At 58.8% G+C, this 17788-nt stretch overlaps 1 pseudogene; it reads left to right on the plus strand.

Moving 5' to 3' along the window:
• Positions 1-11201: 11201 nt before the first annotated feature.
• LOC108580797 lies at positions 11202-16861 on the plus strand (annotated as a pseudogene).
• Positions 16862-17788: the final 927 nt, after the last annotated feature.

Here is a 17788-nt window from a genome sequence, read left to right on the forward strand (position 1 = left end):
CATGAGCCACCACGCTGGCCTAGATATATCCTGTTTTTAAATTTGTTTTTGTTTTGCTAAATCTGGCAGTCCTACCCCCAGGCACACACACAGTTGAGATCCAGATGTTCCTGGTTATCCAGCTTTGATCTCGGATTGGCTGCTGTGCTCACTGGTTGAGGCCTGAGGACAAAGAGGGTGTCTCAGGGTCCACTGGTGCACCTGTCACACCATCCTTTCCACTGGGTCCTGGGCAGCAACAGGAGCCCTGCCTCAGGAGCAAACCCACAGGATACTGCCCCTGGGGCCAAGGGATGGGCAAGGCTTCCCTGGGGATTGGTGGTTCTGGTCCTGCTCAAGTGTCCGCCCCTGACCCTGTGGGGAAAGGAGCCTATTGTGGTTAGGGGTGGGGATGGAAACTTCTGCAGCGGGGGGAGATGGTGCCCTTCCCAGGAGCCTCTTTCATAAACTCAGCAGCTGCTTACTGTAGGCGAGTTGGGGCTGTGGGCCCAAAGGCTCTTGGCCCATTTTGTGTGAGACCACAGGAGTGAACCCAGCAACAGAGCCGAGGATCCGACGGGGATCCCTGCCTCCTCAGTTCAGATCCTGGCAGCGGCAGGAGTCCTGGAGGACTGTACACGTGGGATGTTGGATGCACTAAACTTACTTTGATTCCCCTGAACAGGTCCTGCTTGGAGGAGCCTCGTCCTCCTGGGGGCAGTCTCCCAGCTTGATCTGCTCAGGGACTTGTTTGGAAATGGAGGCTTTTCTTTAGCCAGGCCCACCTGCCCTTAGCTGCCCCCACAACAACCCACCCACACACACACACACAGAGAGAGCAGGAAGTTCTTGAGAGGAGGAGGGGAGAGCCTGGGACCGGATTCTGAGGGGCAAAGGTCAGCAGGCTGGAGCCGCTGGCCCCCAGGGGTTCCATGCCTTATCCTGTGTCTGGCCCAGCCCCTGACCCCACCAGCCCACGGGAGTCCAAGTGCCCCAGAACCCCCAGCTCTGTTGAGACAGGAAAGCATGTGACAGGAAGGGAGCTGTCCCCTCTCTAGAAGAGCCCCCAGACTGGACCAGCTGCAGCAGCCGTGACCTCTTGTGCCCCCACCCCCATCAGCTCAGGGAAGTGTCCACAAGGTGGTGGGGGGGCTGTGTCCCTGTTAATCCGTGTGTGGAGGCAACCCCACCCCGCACCCCAGTGCCCTCCAGGTAGACATCTGAGCGTGCACCCCACCCCCACAGGGCCTGCCAGTCTCTGAGCCCTCCACCCCTTGGTTCCTACCCTCCTGCACTGGGGCAGGGCTCTCCCGCTGGCCAGTTCTGCTAGGCCTCCCTGGAGGCCCTTGATTTATGCCGCTGGAGCCTGCAGAGCCAACCTTGGAGAAGGAAGGAGAGGAGAGAGAGAAAACCAGTCCCAGAGGCCGGAGGGGTAGGAACTAGGATCAGAGCCCCTGGCAGAGGGCATCCATCAGGGAGTGAGCTGACCTCAGCAGCTCCAGACGCAGGGAGCAGTGCCCAGGCCTTGGGAAAACTGAAGCTACCCGGGTGGGTGCGGGAGCTGAGTCTGCACAAACGCCTCTGCTCAGGAAATGGGGTGCAGGGAAGGTGGGGGTGGCTTGGAGCCCAAGGACAGGAGGGGATGCTTCCTGGAGGATGCAGGGTCAGGAGAAGGGGCGGAAATGGCCAAGACAGCTGCTGAACATCTGGAGTCACAGAGAATTAATTACTCAGCGCCCTCAGGACGGTGGGGTTGGTGGGGGAGTGGCGCACACTGGAGCCTTCTCCATCCTGGCTCCCTGCAGGGCCTGTATTCTGGGCCTCTCTCCTGCCCAGGATGAAGGACACTGGTGAGCAGCGCTCCCCAGAGTGCCCCCCAACACCCATCTCACCCCTGGGTGGCCATGCTGTGTATGTGTGGAGGGCTCACCGTCCTCCCTGCCTACGAGCACTGCCACTGGAGCCTCCGGCACCCCCACACTGGCATTCGGCTCCTCCCCAGGCCTGCTCCCCGTCTCCTTTGAGAATGAGCCAGGGTCTCTCCAGTATCCTTGACAGAACCCCCTGCACTGTCAGGGGAGGGAGTGGGGACAGCTGCCCACATCAAGGTAAAGTCTGGGTTGGGGTCAAGAGTCCTGCAGGGGCCAGGCATGGTGGGTCAAGCCTACAGTTCCAGCCACTTGGGTGGCTGAAGTGGGAGGATTGCTTGAGGCCAGGAGTTCAAGGCTGTAGTGAGCTATGATGGCACTGCTGCACACACACACAAAAGTCCTGCTGGCCTGCGTGACGTCGGCTGAATTCTTCAGGGGCAGTCTGCACCATTGCTGCAGAAATGGTAGATCGTCCACTGGGCTCCATACACACACTTTGAAGGGTATGTTCAGGGCCCAGGTTCACCCTGGCTTAGAAGACCCTAGAGCAGGGCCCTTTCTCTCACTGCAATAACCAGTTTTTGATATGAGTGCTTATTTTTGTTATTCGAAATGTAACATTCTCATTGCATCCAGTGGCACAGGGATATAAGACGATTAACTGTTCTTTCCACACTCCCTCCTAGATGTCCAGAGTTGCTATTCTGGACCGTGTCTTTCACACCCTCCTCTATTTGCCTACAAACATAGACATACATAGAGTCTTTTGTTTTTTGAGATGGAATCTCGCTCTGTCACCCAGGCTGGAGTGCAGTGGCGCGATCTCGGCTCACTGCAAGCTCCGCCTCCTGGTTTCACTCATTCTCCTGCCTCAGCCTCCCGCATAGCGCATAGCTGGGACTACAGGCACCCACCACCACGCCTGGCTAATTTTTTTGTATTTTTAGTAGAGACAGAGTTTCACCGTGTTAGCCAGGATAGTCTCAATCTCCTGACCTCGTGATCTGCCTGCCTCGGCCTCCCAAAGTGCTGGGATTGCAGGCGTGAGCCACCGTGGTGCTGGGATGACAGGTGTGAGCCACCACGGCCGGCCCACACAGAATCTTATCTAGGGGTCTTCTGTCACTTTCTCGTACGGAAACAGACCTGGTGTTCACGTCACTCTGCAGCAGGCTTGCTCTTCTCCGAGGTGCGTCCTGAGCGTCCTGCAGTCTCACAGCACAGGCCTGCAAATGCCCCCTGGAGTTCCTGCCCTGGCACCACTGTGTCCACTTCTGTTGTTGGACACACGGGCTCCAGACCTCTCCCCACTGCAGACGTGGGGCATCGCGCACCTTTGTTCAAGGACCCTGGCCTCTAGGGGGTTTTCTTTTTCTTTTTTCTTTCTTGGTTTTTTTTTTTTTTTTGAGACGGAGTCTCACTCTGTCGCCCAGGCTGGAGTGCAGTGGCGTGATCTCGGCTCACTGCAAACTCCGCCTCCCGGGTTCACGCCATTCTCCTGCCTCAGCCTCCCGAGTAGCTGGGACTACAGGCGCCCTCCACCAGGCCCTGCTAATTTTTTGTATTTTCAGTAGAGACGGGGTTTCACCGTGTTAGCCAGGATGGTCTCGATCTCCTGACCTCGTGATCCACCCGTCTCGGCCTCCCAAAGTGCTGGGATGACAGGCTCGAGCCACCACGGCGCCGGGGTGACAGGCGTGGGCCACCGCGGCACCGGGGTGACAGGCGTGGGCCACTGCACCCGGCCGGGCTTTTCTTACTGGCCAGATTTCTAGCAGCGCGATGCTCAATCTGAGGGGGTATTCTTAAAGCCAAGAGCTTTGCCCCAGTTGCTTTTCCACAGGGTGTGACTGTGTCACCTGTGAGTCTTTGAGGGAGCTTCTCTGCAGGCTTCTTCTGTCACACTGGCGGCTCCACGCTTTTATCTGCGTTTTTAGTGGTCCCTCTGTGTTGTGTATTCAGCGAATACTGATCCCCGCCTCTGACCAGGCTGGCACCAGCAGCCATTCCGCCCCGTGAGGCAATCCGCTCCAGCTTTTCACTCCTTGCCCCTCGGAGACCCTCACCTGGGGGGTGTGTGGTGACCGGATGGAAACCACGGCCTGGATCTCGGACAGTCAGCCCTGGGTGTGGGCGAGGAGGGGAGATGACGCTGAGCCCGGATTGGGGGATGAATGGAAAGGGCAGGGGTCCCTTGGCTCTTGGCTTAAGCTTAGCCGGTTCGGTGCTTCCTGGCCCCTGGGTTTGGCCTCGCCAGCCTGCATCCCAGCCCAGAGGGCCCAAACAGGAGTCTCTGGTGGGGACTCCGACTCCACCAGGGGCACCAAGTCCGCAGGAGGCCACAGAGGTTGCCCCTTTTTCCTGGTTTCCCCAAGTCGTGGAACCATCAAAAATCCCTCATGGTGACGGCCCGTGTGCCCCTGCACCTTCTCCCCTCCCCGCCTCCACCGCACCTGCAGGGTGGTGGGTGGTGGATGGTGGGGACGGGCCCTAAGCAGGCGCAGGCCAGCGGAGTGGTCAGAGGGACTGGAGACCCAGCCCTCCCTCCCTCCCTACGCCCAGAGACCGAGGGAGGCACACCCAGCTTGTGTCAGCAGGGGTGGGGTGGTCACTGACAGCCAAGTCAAGGTCCTGGTGGGGACCCCGGCGAGCTGGATGCGCGGCCCAACCCCAGGCCTTCCTTCCTGGGGTGCGTGGCTCCCACCTGCCGGGTGGGTGGGCTGAAAGCCAGCGTCCGCTAGGGCCCGGGCGTCTGTGCTGTGAGCTCAGGGACCGGGGCTCCTTCAAAGCCCTAGATCTGGGGGAGCCTCCATCCCGGCAGCCAGGCTGGGCAGCGGTCCCTGGACCTGAGAGTGGAGGAGGAGTCGGGGGTGCAGGGAGGGGAGAGCCAGTCCAGGGCGGGATGGACAGACCTCGGACATGCAAGGTCACCAGGAACCCAGGTTCTGGCTGGCAGGCGAGGAGGAAGCTTCGTCCGGGGCCCCCACTGCCCTGTGGCCACAGCTCGGGGGGGCCAGTTCTTGGGCCGCACCTCCCGCACTTCCCGAGCTCGCTCTGAGCGGATCTAGGTTGCAGCCCTGGCGGCTCCTTCTAAATCACTTGTGCAGATTAAAAACAGCAACTGTCCCAGAGCTGACCCCAGGGGACCCTGAAAGCTGCCCCCCCACCCCCCAGGCACTCTCTGTTCTCAGCGTCTGCTGGACTCTGGGGCGGCTGCTTCGAGGTCCCCGCCTCCAATACCTCCGCCCAGGCCGTCCCTGGGGAGCTGGCGCCAGGTCAAGCCCACCACAGCCCGGAGGCCTGGACAGGGAGCCCCTTCTTCTTTATGGCCCCTCCCCTCCTGCCCCCCTTCCAGTTGAAGAGTGGGGAGGGAGGAAGAGAGGAAAGGAGGAAGAAAGAGAGGCTGTCCTGAGGGGTCTTGAAGCGGTGCCCCCACCATGGTTCCTGTGGCTTCTCTAACTGGGACTGACTCCATGGCCAGGCCACTGAAACCCACAGGCACCAAGCAGATACGCAGGTACCTCTAAAGGTGGCCCTGCCTCAAGACAGGATCTGGGGGCCAGGAAGGTACCTGGGCCTTTGCCCCAAGCCAACCCAGGAAGGCAGTGGGATGGGGAGCATAGGAGCAGAGGAGGCTCTGCCAGGGCCTCCATTACCGCCTTGTGTCTCCTGTCCCAGCCCTGGGATCCGTGCGAACCACGGGTCTGCCCACCCGTGCTGCTTTGAAGCTGCCCTGAGGGGAGGGGGGGCCAGCTGCCAGAGGTGCGTGTGCCCGCCCAGCCCCTCCAGCTGCGTGGGAGCCTGGATTAACCGCAGGGCTGCCAGCAGCCTTTGAAGTGCTGGGGTGCGGCCACAGGAAGTGGGCGGCAGCCCACCCAGGCCCTAAGTCCCACCTCCCCAGGGTAAGCGCCTGGTCCACCAACTGGGCTGGGAGCCCAGCCTGCAGCGTCCCCTCTGCACCCCAGGTGTGCCTGGGCTGGGGACTGTAGCCTCTCCCCCAACCCCTAGGCCCAACCCCAGCCCCAGTTTAGTCCAGGCTCTTTCAGGGCGGCAATGGGGCCAGGAACTGGTCCCTCTCCCTCAGCTAAAAATAGCAGACCTCAGGCTTTGCGGAAAGCCCCTGGCAGGACCAGGAGGAGTGAGGGAGGCAGGACCAGGAGGGTGAGGGAGGCTGACCTGAGTGGAGGCAGGACCAGGAGGGTGATGGTGGCAGGACCAGGCAGAGGCTGAGGGTCAGCTGCTCAGGACCAGGAGGGTGAGGGAGGCTGACCTGAATGGAGGCAGGACCAGGAGGGTGAGGGAGGCAGGACCAGGAGGGTGAGGGTGGCAGGACCAGGAGGGTGAGGGAGGCAGGACCAGGAGGGTGAGGGAGGCAGGACCAGGAGGGTGAGGGAGGCTGACCTGAATGGAAGCAGGACCAGGAGGGTGAGGGTGGCAGGACCAGGAGGGTGACGGTGGCTGGAGCCCGTCACATTCCAGGTGGGCTTCCCCTTCCACCAGCTGATGTCCTTCTGGGCCTGGGTGGTCTCCTGCCATGGATACCAGGAGGGCAGGACGAAGGCAGTTCTCCCTGCCTCCGTCGTTCTCTGCATCTGGTGATGACCTGATCTCCCCACTCTCTCCACCTTCCCCATTTCCCATCCTTAACAGGAATCATTCATTCAGTGGACATGTATCGAGGGCCTGCTGGCTGGGTGAAGCACTGGCTGGTCCCATCCTTGCCCTCAGAGTGCTTGCTGTGCGCAAGTAGGGATTTAACCCAAAGAGGGATTTTGTTTTATTTTTATTGTGTATTTATTTATTTGAGATGGAATCTCACTGTGTCGCCCAGACTGGAGTGCAGTGGCATGGTCTCAGCTCACTGCAACCTCTGCCTCCCGGTTTCAAGCGATTCTCCTGCCTCAGCCTCCCGAGTAGCTGGGACTACAGGTGCCCACCACCTCGCCTGGCTAACTTTTGTATTTTTATTAGAGATGGGGTTTCACCATGTTGGCCAGGCTGGTCTCAACTCCTGACCTCAGGTGATCTGCCCACCTCAGCCTCCCAAAGTGCTGGGATTACAGGCATGAGCCACTGAGCCTGGCCTATTTTATGTTTTAATTTTATTTATTTATTTATTTTGAGACAGAGTTTGTTCTGTTGCCCAGGCTGGAGTACAGTGGCGTGATCTCCGCTCATTGCAACCTCTGCTTCCTGGATTCAAGCAATTCTCCTGCCTCAGCCTCCCGAGTAGTTGAGATTACAGACTCGTGCCACCAACTCCTGACCTCAGGTGATTCTCCCACCTCAGCCTCCCAAAGTATTGGGATTACAGCCATGAGCCACCATGCCTGGCCTAATTTTTGTATTTTTGGTAGTGATGGGGTTTCATCATATTGGCCGTGGTTGCCCAGGCTGGTCTCAAACTCCTGACTTCAGGTGATCCACCCACCTTGGCCTCCCAAAGTGCTGGGACTACAAGTGTGAGCCATCACACCCAGCCTAATTTTTGTATTTTCAGTAGAGACGGGGTTTCACCATGTTGGCCAGGCTGGTCTTGAACTCCTGACCTCAGGTGATCCGTCCACCTCAGCCTCCCAAAGTGCTGGGGTTATAGGCGTGAGCCACCGCGCCCGGTCAAGAAAGGTTTTGCAGGAAGCAAACACCAGCAGCTGCCATTCTGGAGGGGAGGTGGATCAGGAGCTGAGACCAGAGCGATGGGTAGGAATTCGCCCTGTGAATTAGGCTGTGGATTTGGGCTGACCCTGGGAGAGGCCCTAGTGCTGAAGGAATAAGAACAGAGGCTAGAGTGGCTGGGACCTTAGGGGCCAAGAGGAATGAGGCTAGGGATGGGGAGTGGGAAGATAGGTAGGGCTTTGCAAACTGGGGCAAGGAGTTGGAAAGGAAGCCAGTTTTTTGGGGTTTGTTTGTTTGTTTGTTTTTTGAGACAGAGTCTTGCTCTGTCGCCAGGCTGGAGTACAGTGGTGCGATCTCGGCTCACTGCAACCTCTGTCTCCCTCGTTTAAGCGATTCTCCTGCCTCAGCCTCCGGAGTGGCTGGGACTACAGGCGTGTGCCACCACGCCCAGCTAATTTTTGTATTTTTAGTAGAGACAGGGTTTCACCATGTTGGCCAGGCTGGTATCAATCTCTTGACCTCGTGATCTGCCCGCCTCGGCCTCCCAAAGTGCTGGGATTACAGGGCTGAGCCACCGCGCCCGGCTGAAAGGAAGCCACTTCTAAGAAGCTCCTGAAAATTTCTCTCCTGAACATTTCTAGGCTCCTGTCTGTGTGTCAGAGATAATGGGTGGTAAATGCTGGTGGGAAGGCTGTAGGGCAGGGAATAGCTTAACATACAAGACCATCCAGAGACCAAGTCTGGAGTGCTTGGGAAAGGCCAGGGCGTGCAGTGGGTGGGGACTGAGCGGACAGACGTCTCCATTTCCCAGGCGTGGACCCCCAGGAGTGGGTGCAGCAGAGCGCCCAGACGTGGGATTCGGGTGGCCCCCATCTTCCTGGCTTGACTTTCCCTACAATGGGCAGCGGTTTAGGTGCTGGCAAGGTTGAAGTTCTCAGAAGGCACCACGAAAGGAGGCACGTAGGGAGACTTCCCACATTTTCGAGAGAGTGACTAAGAGTGGACCACAAAATCTGAACTGGATAAGAAGGAAGCCCAAGAAAGGGGAAGGCCGCCTGTTCTGGAGAAAGGAGGGTTGTCCTGGAGCGAAGCGCTTGGTGAGGTGTGACAGCCGGGGAGGGGGCAGTTGTGCCACAGACGGGGAAACTGGAAGCAGTCATTTCGGAGCGTGTGGGTTTTGGGGACAGCCGGCTCCAAGGTGTGAGTGAGCCTGGGTGCCTGAAGTGGGGGGAAGTGGAGGAACCACAAGACATCTCCCCAGGTGAGTTTAGTTTCAAGGAGGGATGAAGGAGGCATCTCCAGGCTGTGTGAGGTCTTGCCCTTTACAAACAGCCACCCACAGCTGCGTCACTGCTGCCAGCCACTGTTGCTGCCGCCTCATTGACCGCAGCCACCGTCAGCATCTTCGGTGGTACCTCCAGCCCGTCGCCACTTCCCCATTAGCCTCACTAAGACCCACTCTGGCACCGCTGCCGTTCACCCAGTGGGCGAATGTCTGTTCAGAAGTCCCTCCGGGCACGGTGTCGTGTTGAGCTCTGGTCAGCGCAGCAAGCAGCACAGGCAAGGCCCTTGCAAGGAATGCAGTCATGGGGTGACCAAAACATATAAAGAGATTCAGAGGCCGGGTGCGGTGGCTCATGCCTGTAATCCCAGCACTTCTGGAGGCCGAGGTGGGCGGATCACAAGGTCAGGAGTTCGAGACCAGCCTGACCAGTATGGTGAAGCCCTGTCTCTACTAAAAATACAAAAAAATTAGCCAGGCATGGCGGCGGGCGCCTGTAATCCCAGCTACTCGGGAGGCTGAGGCAGGAGAATTGCTTGAACCCGGCAGGAGGAGGTTGCACTGAGCCGAGATCACGCCATTGCACTGCAGCCTGGGCAACAGAGACAGACTGTCTCAAAGAAAAAAAAAAATAGGCCGGGCGTAGTGGCTCACGCCTGTAATCCCAGCACTTTGGGAGGCCGAGGCAGGCAGATCACGAGGTCAGGAGATGGAGACCATCCTGGCTAACACGGTGAAACCCCGTCTCTACTGAAAATACAAAAAACTAGCCGGGCGAGGTGGCGGGTACCTGTAGTCCCAGCTACTCAGGAGGCTGAGGCAGGAGAATGGCGGGAACCCGGGAGGCGGAGCTTGCAGTAAGCCGAGATCACACCACCACACTCCAGCCTGGGCGACAGAGTGAGACTCCGTCTCAAAAAAAAAAAAAAGGAGACGGAGCGTGACTGAGCGTCCACTCCCAGGTATTTATCCAAAAGAGATGACACACATCGCAGGAAGACTGGCCTCAAACCTTTGCAGCAGCAGCGTTTGCAAAACTGGGAAAACCAAGTATCCATCAGCTGGCGAGTGGATAAGCGGACTGTGGCTCATCCCTATGCTGGGAAGGCAAGGCTGCTGCTACAGGGTGAATCCCCAAAACAGGATGCTAAGTGAGAGAAGCCACACAAAAAAGACCACGTGCTTAGGGCCTCCTTGCAGAAATCAGATGCATGGTTGGTGGGGTGGGGACCCTGGGGCAGTGGAGGTGGTTTCCTGCTTTCCCTTTGTCCAGGCTGTTCAAGCAGGTGCTAAACATTGGTAAATATCATTGTATGTAAATTATGCTTCAATAAAACTCAATTTTTAAAAACATGTAAGGATGGCCCAGCTCGGTGGCTCACGCCTGTAATCCCAGCACTTTGGGAGGCCGAGGAGGGTGGATCACGAGGTCAGGAGATCGAGACCATCCTGGTCAACATGGTGAAACCCCGTCTCTACTAAAAACACAAAAAATTACCTGGTGGCGGGCACCTGCAGTCCCAGCTACTCAGGAGGCTAAGCCGGAGAATGGCCTGAACCCAGGAGGCGGAGCTTGCAGTGAGCCGAGATCGCACCACTGCACTCCAGCTTGGGTGACAGAGCAAGACTCTGTCTCCAAAAAAAAAAAAAAAAAAGTAAAGATTTTGAGGGGAACCACAAAAAAACACAAGGGGAGAGGTGGTGGAGGAAGGAGATGGCGTCCCTGGCAGAGGTGTGGCCTGGAGTGTGCCTCACTTTGGGGCAGGCATTCCTCTTGTTTGGACACTGGGGAGCAGAAATCCTGGGTCATATGGTGACTGCACTTACGTCATTTTAACTCCTAGGGAAACAGGCAAATTGACACTCAAGGTTTGTGCTGAGGCCATTATTTTTTTCTTTTCTCTTTTTTTTTTTTTTTTGAGACAGAGCCTTACCGTGCCACCTAGGCTGGAGTGCAGTGGTGCGATCTCAGCTCACTGCAACCTCTGCTTCCCGGGCTCAAGCGATTCTCCTGCCTCAGTCTCCTGAGTAACTGGGATTACAGGCGCTCACCACCACACCCGGCTAATTTTTTTTTTTTTTTGAGACAGAGTCTCGCTCTGTCCCCAGGCTGGAGTGCAGTGGCCGGATCTCAGCTCACTGCAAGCTCCGCCTCCCGGGTTCACGCCATTCTCCTGCCTCAGTCTCCGGAGTAGCTGGCACTCCAAGTGCTGGGATTACAGGCTTGAGCCACCGCGCCCGGCCAATTTTTTTTTTGTTTTTTTAGTTGGGACAGGGGTTTCACCATGTTGGGCAGGCTGGTCTCGAACTCCTGACCTCAGACGATCCACCATCTCAGCCTCCCGAAGTGCTGGGATTAAGGTGTGAGCCACCGCGCCCAGCCTTTGGTCATCGGTTTTAAAGTCTGCTTTTAGACGAGGAGCATCATTTGCCGCTCAGGTCCCCCGATTAGGATGGACTGGCAGAAGCGCTCGGAGATGACCAGCCAGCTGGCATGGTGGGCATGAGGCTGCAACCAAGAGACCATGTGGGAGCAGGGGTGGAACCTGCCAGGCCTCCCAGACTGGCAGGGTCTCGTGGTCCTGGCTGAACCGGTGAGGTGAGGCAGGTCTTTCTCTTTCTAATGCCTTCAGGCCCCTCCAGGGTCCCTCGTCTCCCAGCGCAGTGAGCAGGGTCCGGTTCTACTGCTGCTCAGCTCCCAGGAGCTGGGGTCCCCATGGCTGTCCTGCCAACCGACTGTCCCTGGACTTCCTGTCCTGGGCCCGAGAGGGCCAGGGCCAGCCTGAGGCCTCTCCTGCAGGTGGCGACCCCAAGATTTGCAGAGCTGAGGACAAACCCAGGCCTGCTGGCCCCTCCCATACACGTGGGACCCCTTAGGGATGGATCCCCCTGGGGGCGGGGGCGGCCACTCCACTCCGGCCTCCAGCCCCCACTGGAGGTGACCTGGACTGGCCAGGGACACTGCTGGCTGAGGTTGGAACTGGGGAGCCCCAGGCCCCAGTGACCCTTTCCCCTGTGGCCTTGCCCGGGGCTGGGAACCTCCGGACCTCCGGACTGGGCTGGACTGGGCGTCCTGTGTCCTGCCAAGAGGATGTCCTGTCCCCTCCCCCGCCCTCCACATTCCTCCAGGAGCTGCCCTGGGCCTCCTGGGGTGGAGGTGGGGTGTGAGGTGGACGGGTTGGAACGGGAAGCTAGCCCCTGCCCCTCACCCTGGCACCTGAGCCCCAATTCTCCCAGCCCCCAGCTCCCTCCTCTCGCTGGATCCGGAGGCAGTGGCCCCAGCCAGCACCTGGGGTTTTTTCCAGGACTGACTCCAATTCCCTCAGCGGGGGTCAGGGGGCAGTTGCTCCACGGAACAAAGGCTGGGGGAGGAGAGGGGAAGTGGGGAGCAGGGAAAGGAAGGGGCCGGGCTGAGCACATTCTGAGGTCAGCTCTCCACTGCCTCCCCTGCAGCCGCCCTCTCCTGGGGCTTCCTGCCCTGAGAGTGTGGGGGCGAGCACAGGGGAGAGGGAAGGCCGCAAGCCCGCCCTTCGCAGGCTTGCCCTTTGGTGGGAAGGGTGTGGAGACCCCTGGGGCTTGTCCATCCACTCAGTGGGCTTCAGGGACATTGGACTGGTGCTGGGGGAAAGGCCAGAGTGGGCAGAGTGGGCAGCTCCACCCCCAAGCTTCCCCCACCTCGGGCCTCCCCACAAGCCCCACAGCTGGTGGTCTCTGGGCATCTGTGCCTGTGTGTGTCCATGAAGGGGTGGGGCTCGCCTTCAGGGCCTGTGAGTCTCCGGGCATCTGGTGAGGTCTGCCCACAGCGTCCACACACATCTTCCTTGTGTCCTGAGGCTCCTTGAGTCTTACACACTCCTGAGCTGTCCCCAGGCAGAGTGTGTGTGTGTCAGTGTCTCTGTGTGTGTCTGTGTGTATGTCTGTGTTTGTCAGTGTCTATGTGTGTGTCTGTGTGTGTGTTAGTATCTGTGTGTGTGTCAGTGTCTGTGTGTGTGTCTATGTCTGTGCATCTCTGCGTGTGTGTGTGTGTGTCAGTGTGTGTGTCTCTGTGTGTGTCTGTGCGCGTCAGCGTCTGTGTGTCTCTCCGTGTTTGTGTCTGTGTGTGTGTGTGTCTCTGCGTGTGTGTCTGTGTGCGTCAGCGTCTATGTGTATCTCTGCGTGTTTGTGTCTGTGTGTGTCAGTGTCTGTGTGTGTGTCTCTGTGTGTGTGACCAAGTGAGCCTGGGTGTACCCCTAGGTGTGTGTTTTTGAGTTTGTGTCTCAGGCTTGTGTTTGAATCTTGGAGTGTCTGTGTGGCCTCCGAGTGTGACCATATTTGCAGGGTGGAATGGTGTTTCTCCTCTAAGGTCAAGAATGACCAGCACCCCCCACCCACCAGGGTAGAAAGCCCGAACTGTGGGAGGGGTGGGGGCAGGACAGCAGCTGCAGCTCCTCCCTCCTCCCCACTCCCTGCAGGGCTAGGTCCACCTTCAGCTCTGGCTGCGCAGCCAAGTTAAAAATAGCCCGGGGCCTCTGGAAGTTAAGGGGTGGGATGGAGGGAGGAGGGCAGGAGGCATCCTGGCTGCCCAGCCGAGGGTGGGTTCCCCAGGTCCCAAGCCACCGCTCCCCGGCCCGCCGGCCCGGCTCCAGCAGGGTGAGCCCCACAGGCTCCAGCAGGGTGAGCCCCACAGCCGCAGCCCCACCTGCGCAGCTGTAGCCACCCCCACCCGACAAGGCTCCTCCAGGCTCTTCCAAGAAAGGCAGAGCGGGCCCCGGGCGTCAGCCTGGCTGCCCCACTCTGAGCCCAGCCCCACCCACACCTCCCTCAGGCGCTGCTCTCTCCGGCTGCCTCCTCTGCGCTCCCTCCACGAAGGGAAGGGTCGGGGGCATGACCTGGCAGTCCCTCCCTGGCTTTCAGCCCAGTCCGCCCGGCGACTTCCCTGGAGGGAACGAGGCTGCCTGAGGGGCTGGACCCAGACAGGATGGGGCAGGAGGAAAGCAGGGGCCTCGGGGAACGTTCCTCCCTCCGGAGGGGTCAGGAGGGGCCTCAGGGAACGTTCCTCCCTCCGGAGGGGTCAGGAGAGGGTTTCTGCTTGTGTGCAACTTTTTTTTTTTTTTTTTTGAGACGAGTCTCACTCTGTCACCCAGACTGGAGAGCAGTGGCACAATCTCGGCTCACTGCAACCTGCACCTTCTGGGTTCAAGCAATTCTCCTGCCTCAGCCTCCCAAGTAGCTAGGACTACAGCTGTGCGCCACCACGCCCGGCTAATTTTTATGTTTTTAGTAGAGGTGGGGTTTCACCATGTCAGCCCGGCTGGTCTTGAACTCCTGACCTTGTGATCCTCCCACCTCGGCCTCCCAAAGTGCTGGGATTACAGGCGTGAGCCACTGTGCCTGGCCTGTGTGTGAAACTCTTTTTTTGTTGTTTTGTTTTGAGAGGGAGTCTCGCTGTGTCGCCCAGGCTGGAGTGCAGTGGCACGATCTCTGGCTCTCACTGCTGTAAGCTCCGCCCCTCCCCTGGGTTCACGAAACTCTTTTTTTGTTGTTTTGTTTTGAGAGGGAGTCTCGCTGTGTCGCCCAGGCTGGAGTGCAGTGGCACGATCTCAGCTCACTACAAGCTCCACCTCCCGGGTTCACGCCATTCTCCTGCCTCAACCTCCCAAGTAGCTGAGACTACAGGCGCCCGCCACCACGCCTGACTAATTTTTTGTATTTTTAGTAGAGATGGGGTTTCACTGTGTTAGCCAGGATGGTCTTGATCTCCTGACCTTGTGATCCGCCTGCCTTGGCCTCCCAAAGTGCTGAGATTACAGGCGTGAACCACTGTGCCTGGCCTGTGTGTGAAACTTTTTATTGAAGTTTCACATACAGGCAGAAAAGCATCACAGAAGTTTCACATACAGGCAGAAAAGCATACCCGTCCTAAGTATGTGGCTTCCTGAATTTCCACAGACTGAACGCCTCTTGTCACCAGCACCTGGATCAAGAAAACAGTACGTTGCCAAAACCAGGAGGCCCCTAAGGCCCTGCTGGCCAATGCCCCAGAGGCCATCATTCATGGACCCCATCCACCTGCACTAGTCCTGCCTGTTCCTGAACCTAATCCATGCTGGGCACCAGCTCTGCCTGCACGTCTGGCCTCTGCTTCCCGTTGTCTGATGCGGAGGCCGTGGAGGAAGCCCGGGTGGCTCCTCCTGGCTACAGTCACTATTCCCTGGATGACAGGCCACACCCAGCATTGATGGGCATTTGGGTTTTCCAGGTTGGGGCTATTATGAAAAGGGTCACTTGGAACATTCTTGCTTGTTTTTTGGTGAACCCAAGTATAGATTCTCACTGGGCACATCCCTAGGAGCGGAACTGCCAGTGAACTGGCCGCAAATTCCTCTGAGCCTCAGCTGGGGGAGCCAGGCACGCTCTCCCGGAGGATGCTGGCATCTGCTGTGATTTCAGGGAGTTCACACCCCACCCCAGGCCTGAGCCCTGGACCCACACCCTACCGGGTCCAGCCTTTGCAGTCTGCTTGTCTCTGGTGGGGCAGGGCCTTGGACTGGGGTCCCCCAGGAGGGATGGGCAGTGCATGTGCGCCCTCCACCAGGCTGGGCACACCCAGAGGAGGCGCCCATCCCGGAGGCCCACACCCACCCTTCCTTCCTCAGGAAAACCTGTGGTCTGATAAGGCCTCCAGTCTCTGGTTTTCAAAACCACCCCGGCACCAGGACCCCCCAAGGGAGGAGGGGCCAGAGCCCGCCCAGCCTGTGGCAGTGGAGGCTACAGAACCCAGCTCTCGGTGGTGCACACCAGCCCCTAAGCAGCAGGGCCTCCCGAAGAAGGCAGCACTGAGCACCCTGGGTCGGGGGGCCATGAGGCAGGGGCGGCCAACTCAGGTAGAGTGGCCTCTCCTTCCTGCAGCCCCACCCCTGGGCAGGGCACTCCCCACAAGGCCCTGGCCAAGGCCCCAGTCCCCCTCCAGTCCCTCGTCCTAGGTGTTCCCTTTGATGCTACCTGATCCTGTACCAGGACGGACCCTCGGGCAGGGGGCCCAGATGAGAAGCCCTCCCAATTTTTGCTCGCCACCCACATATCTGCCCAGCTCCCAGGACCAGGCAAGCCCCTTTCCTCCAACCCAGCCGTCTTGCAGGGTCCTTTAGCCCCCAGGGTTCCCAGAAGCAGCCAGGGATAAACCTGAGCCCAAATCCCAACAGGAAGGAAGTGCCCACAGGGCATCCAAGATGTGCAAGCACAGCTCACAGCCAGGGAGTGGCCCTCGGTGCCTCCTCATCATTGCCGACCCACTTAGGGTAGCGATGCCCACAAGAAAGGCAGTGCTTCTGGGCCTTCGCTCCATGAGGTGAGTGCTCCTGGTGCAGCCTGGTGCTCAGAGCAGCTGAGACCCTGCCCCACAGTGGGTGGTAACTCCAGTTCTAGCCAGGACAGCTCCAGAGCCCTCAGGACTCAGGGGCACACACAAGTGGGGCTGCAGATGTGGGGCTCACCATGCTGGAGCCAGGCTGGTTGGCCTTGGAGCACTGGCATGGGACCTGGGGAACCAGCCCTTGGCTGGGCAGCCAGAATGCCTCCTGCTCACTTCCTTCCATCCCACCCTTTTCACTTCCAGAGGCCCTGGGCTATTTTTGAGGGGAAGGGGAAGGACAGAAAGTGCAGGCAGGGCTGGGGGCTGGGCCTGTGGGATCCTAAGGCAGGAGGGGAGGGCTGTGTCATGATGGCCTGGAGCTGGGGCTGGAGGTGAAACTTCTGGGATGCTGGGATTCACCAGGTGGGCAGGAGGGTGTTCCAGGCTGATGGAAGGGCAGGTGCAAAGCCCAGAGTGGGGAAGGAGCTGGGCAGCAGTGTGGGCGGTACAGCCAGACTGGTGGGAGAGGCTGAGGCTGTGGCCAAGCGGGCCACAAACAGTGGCTAGGCTGGCCACCTCTCTCGACAGAAGCAGGGTGTGCAGGCCTGGGGTTGTCGTTTCATGAGGCATACACAGGTACAGGTCAGAGGTGGAGCCAAGGCCATCCGAGCAGGTGGGTGGGCAGCAGGGAGAGAGAGGTGGTGTTCTCCTGTGTTTTGTTATTTGAGACAGGGTCTTGCTCTGTCGCCCAGGCTGGAGCACAGTGGTGCAATCTCAGCTCACTGCAATCTCAACCACCTGGCTCAAGTGATCCTCCCACCTCAGCCTCCCAAGAAGCTGGGACCACAGGCATGTGCCACCACACCCAGCTAATTTTTATATTTTTTGTAAAGACCGGGTCTCACCATCTTGCCCAGGCTGGTTTCGTACTCCTGTGCTCAACCTCCCAAAGTGCTGGGATTGCAGGTGTGAGCCACCGCGCCCGGCCCACAGGCGTTCTATTTTCATTTCAGATGTTTGCTTCTCCCATCAGACTGTGCTAATCTGGAAGGGACCCCAGAGTCCGAGCTGTGTGGGACATCCGGGGAGGGAATATCACCTTCTTGGGGGTGGAGGCTTTAGCCAGAATTGTGCAGGAGAATGGGCTAGTCTTACCTGACTGGGGCTGCAGGTCACCTTGTTCCAGTTTGATGGGGACCCAGAATCCCAGAGCACAGATTCTGCTGTCCCAAACCCCAAACAAGGTCAGGACAGAGCCCTGGGTCAAGCTATAATCTGGACTGGGTGCTCTGTCTCTATCCTCTGGAAGCAGCTTGTAGAAGTCCACTTGGGGCCTAGGTGTCCTAAGGATGGGGCTCTGCCCCAGCCCCTGCACAAGGGACCTCTGAAACCCCAAACAGGGAAGAGGAAGCAGTGCTCTGAGGTCCCCTCACCACTGCATGGCTCCCCGACCCCAGCCTCTGTGAACCCCGGGGGTCACGGCTCTGCTCCCTCTGGCTTCCTCCAGGGACTTCCCCAGCCTCCTCCCCTCAGGATACACCTGCAGCCCTGGCCTCTCTCCTCCAGCCCGGGTACCATGTCCACACCCCTCCGCTTCCTGTGCCATGAACCATCTGCCACCACCCACATTGCCTGTGAAGAGATGTCAGCCCTCCTTTGACTTCTCTCCCATCTCCAACTTCCACACAATCCCAGGGCACATCGGCCCTA

Source organism: Papio anubis, chromosome 16 (assembly GCF_008728515.1).
Source record: "Papio anubis isolate 15944 chromosome 16, Panubis1.0, whole genome shotgun sequence".
Classification (NCBI taxonomy): Eukaryota; Metazoa; Chordata; class Mammalia; order Primates; family Cercopithecidae; genus Papio; species Papio anubis.